General features: G+C 37.6%; 1 non-coding gene across 1 annotated transcript; it reads left to right on the top strand.

The window, feature by feature from the left end:
• The first annotated feature begins 4,849 nt into the window (after positions 1–4,849).
• On the top strand, positions 4,850–4,931 carry Trnas-uga. The gene has a single exon. It is a non-coding gene; the product is annotated as a tRNA-Ser (tRNA).
• The last annotated feature ends 10,747 nt before the right edge of the window (positions 4,932–15,678 follow it).

The following is a 15,678-nucleotide window of genomic DNA, read 5'->3' as shown; positions in this document are numbered from 1 at the left end:
TCCTATGTTTTGCTTTTTTATGTATAATTTAGCCAAATCTGTTTTCTGGACGTTTGAACACAGCGGATAATCTGGCCATTTTTTTGGGTTTTTGAACGTTCATATCTTATTTAATAATTAAATTATGAAAAAAAAGAAAACATAGGGACATTGTATAAGTGGCCGTAGATATTCAGGAAAAAAATTATAACTCTACTAGCATTATCCAGGGAGGAAACAGGGGACAACGTTTGTATGGAAAAAAGGGCGGTGTGGACTCCTCTTAAGTAATAAAAGTGAAAAAGCTTCGTTAGCAGCACAATTGCATTTTTTTGTGTTGTTACTTTTTATAATACATCTAACAATAACAAAACAGATTAATTCATTTAAGCTACCTAGTCACATGCAAAATTACAACAATCAATTTTTTGGTAGCAGGGCTGCTCAACATTTCATAACGTGTAGAAAATTCATAGGCAATTAGAGCTGTCGCAGCCCCGAGGGGAACAAGTTTGATTACGTATACCTTGTGCATTGTTAATGACGTTTCTTCCGGTCTCCATACATTCTGCCGCGCTAATAACAAGTGATATTAATATTATAGTGTCTATTAAGACACACTTATTATACGTATAGATATTAACGACTTTAATACCAGGGAATATAAAATTATGTCCTATGTCCTATTCTATCCAAAATATTTATTTCAAGGAACTTCTGAATTGTACACAATATATTCTGTAAAAAATAACTATAAGTATTTAAAATCATCAATGTTACTTTGCAAATAAAATATATTTATTTATTTATTTAAACACTTCATGCAAATATTTACATAGGCGGGCTTAATGCCTTGTGGCAATCTCTACCAGCCAACCTTAGGGTCATAATAAGAATGTAGAATAGGCCCAGTCTAAAACAACATTATTTAAAATATGATGTAACAAATAGTTTTATCTAATATATAAAATTCTCGTGTCACAGTTTTCGTTGCCACACTCCTCCGAAACGGCTTGACCGATTCTCATGAAATTTTGTGAGCATATTGAGTAGGTCTAAGAATCGGCCAACATCTATTTTTCATACCAAAATATAATTTATATGGCAAAACAACGTTTGCCGGGACAGCTAGTATATTATAAATATTATTGTTTTATCAATAAAATATTTTATTTGAAAAAAAAAATAACCCCCGCGATAATGGAGATATTTGAATTCAATTTCATTTAATTAATAAACATCCAAAATTTGTTATTCCATTTAGTTTTAGCACACGATGGCACGAGCTAGGTGCAACAGAGGTATGAATAGAGATCGGTCCGGCGTTATTCCGGGCCGGACACAATGGCCCGACCACGTCCAGGAATTTAGACCGAACTTGTGGTGCCGACACGCCATAAATTCGAATGGTCAAGTGAGTTTAAATATAACGCAGGGATCCCCTATCTTTGATAGAAGTTTGTAAACAAAATTCAATATTCGCAAAAAAATCATCCACGTGCCACGGACGTGTTTGAATTATGTTTCTTTTTTGCGTTCATAGCAAAATTTGGTAAGCCAAGGCTTACCAAATTATTTTTATAAAATAACAATGCCGTGTAATTTATCCTTCTTATTATGCTTCAGTTTGGAAAACATTTTCTGTGTACAATCTTTGTTCAAGTAATATAAATATACCAGTAAATACTAATCTATAAGGCTAAGGATATACAAAACTGTTGCAGAATAATTAAAAGCAAACATTTAATTAGAAGCCCTAAGCGAAAAATTAATAAATAAGAGTGTGCCGAAAGTTGAACACCCCTGGGACAGCATCAGTCGCCCGGAGCTGTTGTATCATGCACGAGTATTCTGTTTACGCTAGACATGGAATAAACAATTCCATGTAAATAGAAATATTATTAAAAATGCCATTACATGTACGTCAGTTTGTATTTAAAGGGTTGGGGTCATTGTCCTGTCGCACTTACCATATTCTGTTAAAGGGCTCTAAAGGCGATGCCTTATAATTTTCAAAATGACAGGATCCCTCTAGAAGAGTCTAAACTCTAGAGAACAATGAGAGGCAAAATTGCATTCGAGAACCTTTGTATTTCTTAAACGAATAGCTTATGCCAATCACAAGAAGGAAAGATTTAATAACTATACAAGAATATTTAATTTACGATGTGTAATTAAAATGTTCCTTACAGGTTTGTGGCAAACAAAATAATACGTTTAATGAAAAATAGAATTACAACGACGCTAACCCTAGCGAATGCATCAAGAGATAGAGTGGGCACATTTGGCACAATAAAAAACGTATTATCCATTAAAAGGAATCCATCAGAGCAGAAGCACCAAAATGACAGCGAAGAGCCGCGGCAAATTGCATAGTCATTCACTCGGCCCGCACAAAGCAAAGTGTAAGTTGTCATCCATTTTAAAATCTGCACCCGCACCACGTAAGCTTTGGACATCAGCGAAATAATAAACGGATTAAGCATTTACACACAGGTCACAATCGCAACCTATCATCTTTACTTTGGGTAGGTACTCATGTCATCGTCTGAACTTTAAGATGACTTCAGTAGGGTGTCTTCAATATTATTATAATGAAAATACATTAGCTGCCAGTGAATAATATCGTGGAGTTAATTCCTTTTTTTTTTGCGTTGGGGGAATGCGTTTACGCATCCCCGGGGCCTGGGGAGGACCACCGAGGTATGTGGGACTCCCCGGGGCGGACGGAAGACGCACCCGGGACTACCCACTAAAACCCCAACGCTGTTCCTACTCCTGAAGGTGGGACTACGGGAAACGCGTGATACACGACCGCAGCCCCACCACCGTGGAGTTAATTCCTGGATAAGCAAAAAGTAAAAACAATAAGATATTTTGAAAAATCTAATATCTTCATAATACTCTTCTAATGTACCTACAATGCATGTCTCTGTTTCTTCAGGCTTTTACCACTGAATTAACCTTACATACTTGTAAGCAATGAGTTTCTAAAATACTAGAGTAGCAATGTCTTACAAAAGATTCTCAGAAATGCGTAACCACTTTTTTGTTCAAAAGACAATGTCAAGTCATATATTCGTTATGTCATTATGTATGTGAGATATGCCTGCACTCTGCAGGCATCTTCGAAGTGGCAACGCGTTGCTACCGTAAACTTCCAATCTAGTTACGTTAGTAACATAGAATATCATTGCTTGTAAGTCTCTGAATGGCACAAGATTGTTGCGACAAAATGTAAAGCTAAAACAAGATGCCTGAAGTTGATCGGCAAAGTAATGTTTACAGAGCGTGAGGTATTTGGCACACGCTATTATTTTTTCCGGTGGATCGAAGTTCACAGTGTACGCAGCTGCAGCAGCAAAGCATGATTTATGGGCCGGTGCAAATGGGTTACGGTAACAGCGGATGTGTGTCCGACGTCCGTCCCACAATCATGCACTGTTTCTGTGATTTACAACTAGATGGCTTTGAATTTTTGTTACATTCTCATACAAATTAAATTAAAACGTGATTTATTATTCCATCATGAAAACATTACTTTCAGTTAGAATGTTTATTTTATACGGATGACGTTTCGGCAAATATTTTTTAGTAAAATTAATAGCATATTTTACACCATCATCATCATGATAATTTGAAATAATCGGCCAAGTGCGAGTTAGACTCGCGCACGAAGGGTTCGGTACCATTATAGGCAAAATTGGGACAAAAATTGTGTGTTTTGTATGGGAGCCCCCATTATTTTTTTATTTTATTTTAATATAATTATTAAATATTAAAGTACACATATAACTAAGTACTTTGAGAAAAATTCAGATACCTAGCTGTTGCCATTACTTATATAGAGCAAAAAAGGCAAAAGGTTTATTGTATGGGAGCCCCCCTTAAATATTAATTTTATTTTAATTTTAGTACTTATTTGTTGTTATAGCGGCAACAGATATGTACATAATCTGTAAAAATTTCAACTCTCTAGCTATCACCGTTCTTGAGTTACAGCGAGACAGACATTGAAGCCTTAGTAATAGGTTCCCGTTTTTACCCTTTGGGTACGGAACCCTAAAAAAGAGGGTCTTACGAACTTACGAGTTACGACCCTCTTTTCAATAATAATCTATATAAATAATATCTTAATAGTAACTAGAGATCGCCCAATGGTCGAAATTCGACCTTAGTTTCAACGACATTAGGACTACTATACGAGTAACAGGTATATTTTGTAAAAAAATATTGGCTTTATCAGATACAAAGTTTTTCTCTCGAGTATTAATATAATTAGATAACGATCTACATTTATTTTAAAAACGTTTCAGCGCCTTTAAAAAAAACCAAAGATTTTTCTGAGCGGAAGGAAAGTTAAAAATATTCTAGATCTATTTTTAAATAAGTATGCATATATTGTATAATCTAGATTTCTATTGCGTTATCATAAATTATATAGTGTGTAAAAAATATAAGTGATAATACTTTAGGGTGTGTACGTGTTCCTTGTAGAGAGTTCACTGTGGAAGTAGCAGCGCTGAAAGACCAACATTTTTTTTCTCTTTTGTATGGGGAAACTCGTGAGTCGTGACGCTCGGGCCCATGTCCATACACAAGTGAAAAAAAAATTCGTCTTTCAGCGTTGCTACTTTCACAGTGAACTCTCTACAAGGAACACGTACACACCCAAAAGTATTATCACTTATTTTTGTTACGCACTGTATAGTGTATACATAAATATTATATTTAAATGCACTAATATAAGCAATATTAATTTATGTAGATAACAGCTGTTTATATACATTTAACGATGCTATTATTTACAACAGCTATGAGTAGCAGCCTATACATAATTATGGTCACGAAATTCAATACAAAAACAACAGCTGAGGTGTCCGAGTGGTTAAGGAGTTGGACTTGAAATCCAATGGGTTCTACCCGCGCAGGTTCGAATCCTGTCCTCAGCGTTACTTTTTTAATCCCAAAGAAAATAAAGGTGTATTCGAAGGATCTGACGTTTGTCGTGTCTACCTACTTGTCTGTGTACCTGCATAATAACTCCCACAATGGTTTCGGTGGCGGTGGCCGGTTTCATTGAAACCAGGCCCGCTACGCAGGAGTATTTTTTATAGTGCCCAAATGTGTGCGCAGTAAACAAGAGCACTCTCTATTCCTTTACGGGCTTTACTCTCATAACCCAGTAGGACGGACGACCGACACGACTGGCGAGAGATCAGGCGCAGGACCGACTTTGTACATGCCCATCCGACGCATGGATCATCTTACTTGTCAGACAATCAGGTGATCAGCCTGCTTTGTATTAACCAAACTCTGAAATAACATGTTTCAACGCGGGAATCGAACTCACGACCTCCGAGTCAAAAGCCGCGCTCTAAACCCGAGGCTGTGTATCTGTATACGTGTGTATTTCTGTACCATCGTATCTCCCAAAGAATTTCCAGTATTATGATTGCAAACTGACGTAATCGAGTCGCGACTTCGCGAGTAGCTAGCAATATTGCTAAGTGAAAACTAAAGACTATCAGGTAAATATTTCTACAGATGAAAGAAAATTTAAACTCCTACAATCTATAACTTTTCAAGAATCTAAGATAACTAAAAACAGAAACAAGCTACGTTATTAAAAATTACCTGATGGAAAAAGTTTGATATCTTTAAGCATTTTGTAGCTGTAAATACCAGTCGAACACAGTAAGCTTGCGTAGCAGTTAACATTGTACAAGGGAAAATACAAGGCATTTTAAACTTTATTCATCACTCATAAGTAGTCATACAAGTTTTAATATAAACATTTTTTGCTAGAAAAAGTGTTTTTGGTTTCCATCTTGTTCCAAAACTATAATATTGCTTGCAAATACGAAATGAATATACTTTAATATATTTTAATAAGAATCCCCACTATGCGAATAAGGTAGGTATAGCTATCATTACTCGGCAATTTTTTTCATCTCAATTCTTCAATTTGTTAAAAATAATTATAGTACTATTCATCAAATCCTTAAGGGGGCGACTAACCCTAAATTGACGATTTTATAATTCATTTTTATATTTGAAAATAAGTACCGAATTGTTTCATTTTCTAAACATAGATACTACATTATATTTTCGAGGATCTGACCTAGCGAAAACACGATATCTTAAAATTTTCTCGATAGAAAAAAATCACGAAGATGCATCTAATTTTCACGAATTTTTCGTATATTGCCATAACCGTGCATTAAATTAAGTTAATATTTAAACACATTGTATAAAATTCTATCATTGAGAATCTGAACTAGCGGATTTATAAAATGTTGTATATTTATCGAGTTATTGAGAAAAAACTAATTTGTCGATGAATCCGCGTCATCCTTTTTCACCTGGCATATGAAAGACGGGCGTAAGTGTGAAGAGAGAAGGACGATGTTTGATTTTTTGCGTTAGTCGCCCTCTTAAGCATTGTTATTGAAGCAAGTTTAAGTAACATCAGGGTTTCACCGTCTCTTTACAGTACCGTTTTCTACCGACCGTACGTTTTAAAAGCTTAGAATATTCTTGTGCAACTTAGTTATAAAGTGTATTAGCCAAATGCATCAATTTGGGTATACGCTAATGTATATTTTTACGCTCAACACGGCCTTCGGTGAAGCTTAACCGCAAGCTAATACGGCGAGCTTTTAGCTCAGTTAAGAGCTTTTAGCAAAAATCAAGTATGTGGAGCGGATCAAATTCTACTCCACATATTTCATTCATTATGAACATTAAAGGGGTATGGCGACTGATGAAAACTCACTAGGTAAATATTTTCTCAATAAGAGTTAAACCACTAGTAATAATTTTAATACTGTTTATTTTGGTACTAAGATAACATCAGTGATTTAAATGTTGTCTTTGAAAAGAAAACTTCCATGAATAACTTTGATATTTTGTGTAGCGATAGAGCTTTTGGGAGTATTTCCTTGTTTGGCGCTTCGTTATGGTAATTTGCATTGGAAATGAAAGGTTTTGAGAATGAGGCCTTTTGGGCCTCATCCGTGACCTTTTCTTCACAAGTACACAGGGACGAGTCTACCCCAACACTTACACGGTTATGAATCACTGAACTCTTTCAGACTCACTCGTGTGACCTGCTTTGTGAACTATTCGAGGGTTAATACATTAAGAAATTGAATATAGCTGTGGAGTGTGAGAATAAGCTGACATTAACTTGTTGATTTTTTAATATAGTGGAAAGGCGTCAAGGTTTTGAATATAATTTTTTTTATTGGAGAGCAAAATAATGTAAAGTAACGCGCGCTACTAATGGCCCATAAAAATTATTATTTCCATGTGGACGCGACGGGTGGGCGAATAGAAATGCGAACCAAATCGCTATCAAAGTCATATACAAGGTAAATTTTTGTAGCAGAAGAAAATGTAAAACAATATAAAAATTAGAAAAATATCCTCATGTACAAATAATTTCCTATTAACGAAAACGGATAAAGTAAAAATGCAAAATACAAAATTGAATTTTCCCGGGCTGGTGACTTACTCGCTCATAATAAATCGTGCCCCTTTAAATGACGGATGGTCACCCTACCGCCTCTTTCGGTGTTGCCGGTCGAATAAGTTTTTTCAGCCCGAGGCCTGAGGCCAGTGTTGAAATATCCGAAAGGAGGTTTTAATGCGGTTTTTTAGACCGACTGCGGACGAAATAATGAAACTATGTCGCCAAGTTCGCCCAGTTTCGAAACGTTTTTAAAGTGGAAACGAATTGGTCTACGCTCTCTGAATAAATTATATTTTTAAATAGATATACGAAGTTGTAGATACAGTTAGGTCTCCAGTTCACTTACCTTAAAGATTAGTTTAGGTACACGTCTTACCTGATACAAAATTTATAATGTATTAAATGGACCCAATGTATTCTACTATTTATATTTTTTTATAAGAATAAAAAAAAGTGTCTTAGCTCATAACATAAGTACATGTTTTAGCAACTGTATTCATATAACCGGGTATTTTTTAGTAAAAGAGAATGAAAAAATTCAATAGCACATAGAATAAAAATCTAAGTATGGCTATTTATTGAAATGGAAGGCTGCCCGTTCGTTGTTAGTCTCGGAGTTCCAACACAAGCTGTTTCATTAACGATTTCACGGGGAAAAGTGTTTGCTGCTTTACAGAAGACAATTTAATATAAACTCTGTGTGGGTAGAAAACTTAAGCATCAGCGCATATCCCATTTTGGTTTTTAGTCCCTCGAGACGCGAGTGTCTACTTAAAACACGAAACTTATTTAAATGCGTTGTATAAACTATGAATTTCGTCATACATTTTGGTATACACTTGTGTAAAGACTGTAAGCCCGCGTACTCATTTAAAAGATAGTAATAACAGAGTTATAATATATAAGGTGTAACAAAACTGAGTGATAATACTTTAGGGTGTGTATGTGTTCCTAGTAGAGAGTTCATTATGAAAGTAGCAGCGCTGAAAGACCTTTTTTTTTCACTTGTATGGGGAAACTCATGAGTCATGGCGCTGGGGAGCTAGCCCATACAAAAGTGAAAAAAAAATTGGTCTTTCAGCGCTGCTACTTTTACAGTTAACTCTCCACAAGCAACACACACACATTCTAAAGTATTATCACTTAGTTTTATTACACGCTTTATTTATTATTGTAGCTTCTCTTCGATCAAATATTTCTTTGATCAAAGTAGGTACACATACATAAAGTATTGACAATTGACATTCTTTGGCAATTGTCAATACTTTATTCAGTAATTAATAAAATGTTCATATAGACTAGGACGAGTCGGCGCATGAGTACCGAAAACTATTCCACCTCAATTTTTTTATGCGATCCTCTTCAAATTACCCTCCTGATGATATAAATGCATGTTGCCAGGGCGCAACCCGGTGCCATATTGTTTAAACAAACATTGTTTAAACAATTGCAAGGAATTGTTATTTTTCAACCGAACATTTTTTTTATATTCTTTATATACCAATAAAAAAGGATGCCGCTGCTTGGCGGTTATATCGCGCTATAACTAGCACGAAGATATTTGTTATAGGTGATTAACTAGTATGAAGATATATCCATTCGCACTCACTCTTGGTGTTGTAGAATTATCATGCCAGAGCGATTTCAGTCCCAAGGTAGCCGTACAGACGGATTTCGTGATGTTGTGTTCGAACAGAAGCGTCATTCTTCACCAGTACGAGTGGAAACATAATAATTATTTTTATTGTGAATTATAGAACTATGCATCACGGGGAACTGGGAAGGTTTTGAGCAGTTATTATTGATTGGAATCGTACATCCTGCAAGCTTTATCCTGTAAAACTCAGAAATGAACTGCCACCAGTATTTGAGGACCAATACACGCCATAGGAATTTAGTCCCAGCCCCCAGGGTATCCCACCCTGGGACTTAAATCCCTCTGGCGTGATAATTCTACAACACCAAGAATGAGTATAAATGAAAAGAGTTTCACGTTAGTTAATCATCTATAATAAAAAATCTACGTGGGAGAGCCATACTTCGGCACGAATGGGCCGGCTCGACCGAAGAAATACCACGTTCTCACAGAAAACCGGCGTGAAACAGCGCTTGCGCTGTGTTTCGCCGAGTGAGTGAGTTTACCGGAGGCCGAATCCCCTACCCTATTCCCTTCCCTACCCTCTCCCCTATTCCCTTCCCTTCGCTTCTCTACTCTCCCCTATTCCCTTCCCTTCCCTTCTCTACTCTCCCCTATTCCCTTCCCTTTCCTTCCTTACCCTCCCCTATTACCCTGTTCCCTCTTAAAAGGCCGGCAACGCACTTGCAGCTCTTCTGATGCTGCGAGTGTCCATGGGCGACGGAAGTTGCTTATCCAACCTAGTAGCCTAGTGAATAAAGTTGCATTTCATTAAAATTTACTTATTTAACGTAGTGACTTAGAGCAAAATGATATCTATTATAGTGTTAATAAAGTTTCATTTTACTTGAATGTTTGTCGGCGTGGCGCGGCTTGTGATATCACGCGCCGTGAGAAGGGGTGGCTCGTGCTCGCCTGTTTGCTCAAGCCGCGCCTTTGAAGTTACCGACTTTAATCGGATCGGGACGCGCCTGCACGAGCCGCGCCGCGCCACCCCTTCCCACGGCGCGAGGCTCGAGCGGGCGCGGCGCGGCTCGTGATAGCACGCGCCGTGAGAACGCAACCACGCCACCACTTCCTTAGGGCGCTTGGCTCGAGCAGGCGCGTTTAATATCACGCGCCAGCTCGAGTCAGCCCGAGCCACCCCTTCACACGGCGCGTGGCTCGAGCGGGCGCGGCGCGGCTTGCGATAATACGCGCCGGAAGAAGCCACCATAATATCCCTTTGAGCTGTTTAACATTATTTTGTTAAAAAATCTCGTAAAACCCTCTGTTAACCCATCAATCCCCAAGCGGCAGCCGGCTGCCGGATAGCAATTGAAAATATATTGTGTCTGCGATACCCACGATGGCGGTGCTACAGCAATACCAGGTAACAACACTTTCTTTTGACGATCTCTATGGCTCAGTTGGTTAGCGCGTCAACGCTGCCGAGAACACAAGTTTTTCGATAACATATTTATGAGCAAGGCTAATGTGGTGTGAAAGCGTCCATAGACATTAGAATTTCAAGGCTCCGCAGCACTGCTATAGTCTGGCAAAATCATTTTTATAATTCGTGAAGCTAGAAATCTCTCTCAAGTGTATGAGGGAATGATTTTCGAAGCTCCAGCCATCTGTCGCCGGCGCGCTCCGCTGGGCCGCGCCGACACGTGTGCGTTAACGTTAGAATTTCCTCAATGATTCTTATTCAATTTAAAGGGTTAAGGTAACAGAATATTTTTGAATGTATAATGAACATGTTTAAAATACATGTTGAAAGTAACACAAGTTTAAAATATTTGTTCCTTCCCTTCCTTAATTTAAGCACCTTAGCGGCTTTCTTACTTTTCTTCTAATTTGCCCTGACACGTTCCATGTAGATCAGATCAAGCTAAGGATAACGAATAGAACATATTACTTTGGAAGGTACTTAATGGCTTAAAGGAGTCTCCTTTTTTGAGGAGCATTTGAAAAAAATAAAGTTTAAAAAACTGAAATCCGACTACTAAAACACGCTCTAAAAAGTACGAAACAAGAAAACAGTTTATAGGGATATGGAAATGTTTAAAGGATAGCCGTGGTCGTATGTATGCCCTTTATTATATTAATATAATATGTATAATATAATGAATCTGTTTTGCTCTAGTAGGTGGCATACGACCACGGCTATCCTTTAAACATTTCCATATCCCTATAAACTGGTTTCTTGTTTCGTACTTTTTAGAGCGTGTTTTAGTAGTCGGGTTTTAGTTTTTTAAACTTTATTTTTATTTCAATTATTTTGGGGCTAAGATTCACTCGATCTTAAACTATCCAACTCCTCAAATGATCGAGGATCATGAGGATGTTTTACAATTTATTTGGTTCTGTTTCACTACCTGTTGCCCTTGACTTAGTCCGCGTTAGCATAGTATAATAATTTTAAAGGAGATGGATATTTTTTTCCAAAAGAAGTGTAAGTTTAGTTTAGGGTACAATTATTTCACTTTTAATTTATAACTTTGTTCCTAAAAAAGGAGAATCAAAACTCAACAATAACGACGCGATAACACTTCCAGGAGCGGTGGGGGGGGGGGGGGGGGGGGGGGGGGGTTTGGGGAGGCGCACCGCCCCCAAGTTGTTTAGTTTAGGGTAGGTGATGTCATGTAGCCTATAACCAGCGGACAGTCAAGAGGCTTCTAACGACACCTCATTTGTCCAAATGCGTTAAGTAGTTTTAAAGTTACGAGGGAACAGATGAACATCCATATCCACATACATACATACATACATACATACATACATCATAACCAAAATCATAACCCTCCTTTTTGCTTCGCCATAGTCGGGTAAAAATATATATTTTCAGGAAGGTTAAAATTGAATAAAAAAAAATTGGAAATTGTCTTGCTTAAAACTGTAATATTTTGGTGTAATAATATTTGCATTATTCAAAAACATAATCTCTATGAAAGCAGAGCGGAGTGATAATTTAACCCTGTCAAAGCCGCTGTAAAATAAGTTTAGTGAATGTATGGTAAATCACGATAACACGAGGTCTCTACGACCCCCGAGGGCCAGGTCCACACATTACGACGTAGTCCGCACTCGAAACTTCACTTTATATAGCACTCTTGAGGGGTCAGCTTGATACGCAGCGACTAGAAATTTTTGAAAACTTTCCACGAATGCGAAGATAACGAGTTGAAATTTTCGGTATTGTTCGTGTAAATATTAAATACAAAGATTCAAAAACAACAAAATAAAGATGAAAAATTCATGAATAAATATTGGGTGATTGATCCAGAGGGAGCAGTTGGTATTTAGGCGCCCCTGCCCAGAGATGAGAACAATATTCCATATGAGGCCGAACCTGCGCCTTGTAGAGTTGTAGGCGTTGGTCCGGACTGAAGTACTGTCTCGCTCTGTTAAGAACACCAAGCTTCTTCGAGGCTAACTTGGTCTTACCCTCTAGATGATATTATCGGAAGTGGACTTCGCATCTTCGCACTGCGCACATAAGAATATTATTTTCCTGTTTGATATGATTCAGACTAGAATCAAAACTATATTAATGTTTTTTTTTTTTTTTATGAAATAAGGGGGCAAACGAGCAAACGGGTCACCTGATGGAAAGCAACATCGGTCGCCCATGGACACTCGCAGCATCAGAAGAGCTGCAAGTGCGTTGCCGGCCTTTTAAGAGGGAATAGGGTAAAAGGAGAGGGAAGGGAAGGGAATAGGGGAGGACAGGGAAGGGAATAGGGTAGGGGATTGGGCCTCCGGTAAACTCACTCACTCGGCGAAACACAGCGCAAGCGCTGTTTCACGCCGGTTTTCTGTGAGAACGTGGTATTTCTCCGGTCAAGTCGGCCCATTCGTGCCGAAGCATGGCTCTCCCACGTATATTATATGTTAGTTTGAACTAGCAAAATTGACTTTAAAGCTTTTTGTTGAAGCACGTCAACCCTAGCAATTGTCTTCGGAGTATAGGTCGTACAATGCCATCGATAATTTCGTTCCCATTCAAGGACCGCCTTTATGTGTGCTGGGATACTTCAAAAGGACCTGAGGGCTTAGGGCATGTATGGGACGTTTTCGTTAATTAATTGATTGGGGCTCATTGTACGTGGACTCTATACGAGAAGTAGCAACCAAATATGAATTACATCCAAGAACTGAAGCTACGTACGACGTACATACAAAACGACGTGACGACGTACGTACTTTGTATGTACAAAATATGTCTTTTGAGTAAAACTTATTTAGGTGCGTTGAGAGTGAAATTTCAGGTTCACGCCATAAAGAAGAGGCTTGAAATAAAAATAATATTGCGTCACGTCGGCGTCACGAATTCGGACAGAAGGTTCAATTCTGACGCGTGTACACTGTACAGTGTACAGCTTGTATAATTTGAAATGACTCGCCCCACCACTTCACTGGCTGTTGATATAAATGAAAAATTTTGTACTGTGAATACCATAGACTTAATATACGGTGTGTAACAAAAATAAGTGATAATACTTTAGGGTGTGTACGTGTTCCTTGTAGAGAGTTCACTGTGAAAGTAGCAGCGCTGAAAGACCAAAATTTTTTTCACTATTGTATGGGCAAGGGCCCGAGCGTCACGAGTTTCCCCATACAAAAGTGTAAAAATTTTTTGGTCTTTCAGCGCTGTTACTTTCACAGTGAACTCTCTACAAGGAACACGTACACACCCTCAAGTATTATCACTTATTTTTGTTACACACTGTATATGGTGAATACGAGGACCCCTTCCTCGTATTCACGTCATTTTAAGTTAGACAAGCCCTATCAGAGTCCAGACTGTACTCTGTGATGCTTTTTTAGGTTTCTATACCCAAAGGGTAAAAACGGGACCCTACTAAGACTTCAATGTCTGTCTGTCCGTCTGTCTGTCTCCAGGCTATATCTCAAGAACGGCTTTAGCTAGACTTCTGAAATTTTCACAGAATGTGTATATCTGTTGCCGCTATAACAACAAATACTAAAAACAAAATAAAATTAATATTTAAGGGGGCTCCCATACAAAAAACGTGTTTTTTATATTTTTTGCTCTATATCAATAATGGCTATAGGTAATAAATAATGGCTAGGTACTTGAAATTTTTACAAAATCCCTAATTATATTAGTACTTTAATAATTGATAATAAAATTAAAATAAAATAAATATTTAAGGGGATCCCATACAAAAATCACCTTTTTCGGCTATTTTGCTCTATAAGTTATAACGGTACGGAACCCTTTGTGCACGAGTCCGACTCGTACTTGGCCGACTTTATTAATGTTTAAAATAAAAAAAATACGATTTACGCAAAAACCAAAACTATGACGCAAGTCCCAAAAAAGCATCGGAATCATATTCTGGATATCCACAAAATAAATATCCACTATTCTATCCAATAAAATATAAGCATCTACTTCATCACACCGACCCTTTCGAGTGAACCACACCAGAACCTCACTTGTGCGATCACAAAATACATAATCTCGGGGAAAGTGAATTCCAATTTGCAAATTGCCGAACGGCGGCGGACGTCGACATCAGTCACACGCAAGATACCACGCCGACCAAATAAAACATTCCTTTTATGTGGAGTGCGCGTTTCAGCTGCGACGCAAGCTACAGAATATGGCTGCGTTGATATTCCTTCTGTTATCTTAATATATATATTTCTTGTGTGCGTGTGTATGTGACTGAACTCCTCCTAAACGACTGGACCAATTTTGATGAAATTTTTTGTGTGTGTTCGTGGAGATTCGAGAATGGTTTAGATTTACAGTTTGGTCTACTGGAAAATGTTTTTTCAATTAATTTCTTATTTATAAGGAGTTGTTGATTTTGGAATGTTTTACATTAGATCCGGCGGACGGCGCTATCATCGCATTCAATATTATTCTATTTCAATTTTAGTTTGTCCTGACAGATGGTGCTACGATTAATTTGAAAAAAATTTTGTTATTCAATTCATGTGCTGATTAAAATATTAAATAAATAACACATAGGCTACAATTTTAACCGACTTTCAAAATGGGGGAGGTGTTATGTTCGTTTTCTTATATTCAACGATTACTCCGCCGTTTGTTAACCGATTTTCAAAATTTTTCTTTTGGTATATAGGGTATCATCCCAATTTGGTATTATATTCAGAAAAGTGGTGATCTGATGAAGGATCCATAAGTAATCGAGGGAACTCCTCAAAACTTATAGGGAAACATATGGTGACTTCGGTTTCGTGAGAAGTATTCTAAGCATATGCTACCAACAAGTAAGATTTTGCACCGAGATATACCTGGTATACCGTGGTTCGGAAGGTGCTGAGAGAATTCCTGATTCTTTATAGATACAAGTTTGGGAGTTTCGGCGTTGTTTTAAGAACAGAAAGCATATGCTACTATGCAAATTACATTCTTCATCATCATCATCATCATCATCACTACCATATTATACCATTTCATAGTCTTTTAGATCGAGACTCGAGTTTGTCAAGCGATAATTAAAAAAAATCTATATCTACCTAATATTATAAACCTGAAGAGTATGTTTGCTTGAACGCGTCAATCTCAGAAACTACAGGTCCGATTTAAAAACTTATCTCAGTG

The sequence above is a fragment of the Aricia agestis genome, chromosome 1, assembly GCF_905147365.1.
Source record: "Aricia agestis chromosome 1, ilAriAges1.1, whole genome shotgun sequence".
Taxonomy (NCBI): domain Eukaryota; kingdom Metazoa; phylum Arthropoda; class Insecta; order Lepidoptera; family Lycaenidae; genus Aricia; species Aricia agestis.
Note: the sequence above shows the minus strand (reverse complement) of the source record. Positions and strands in the feature narration are given on the sequence as shown.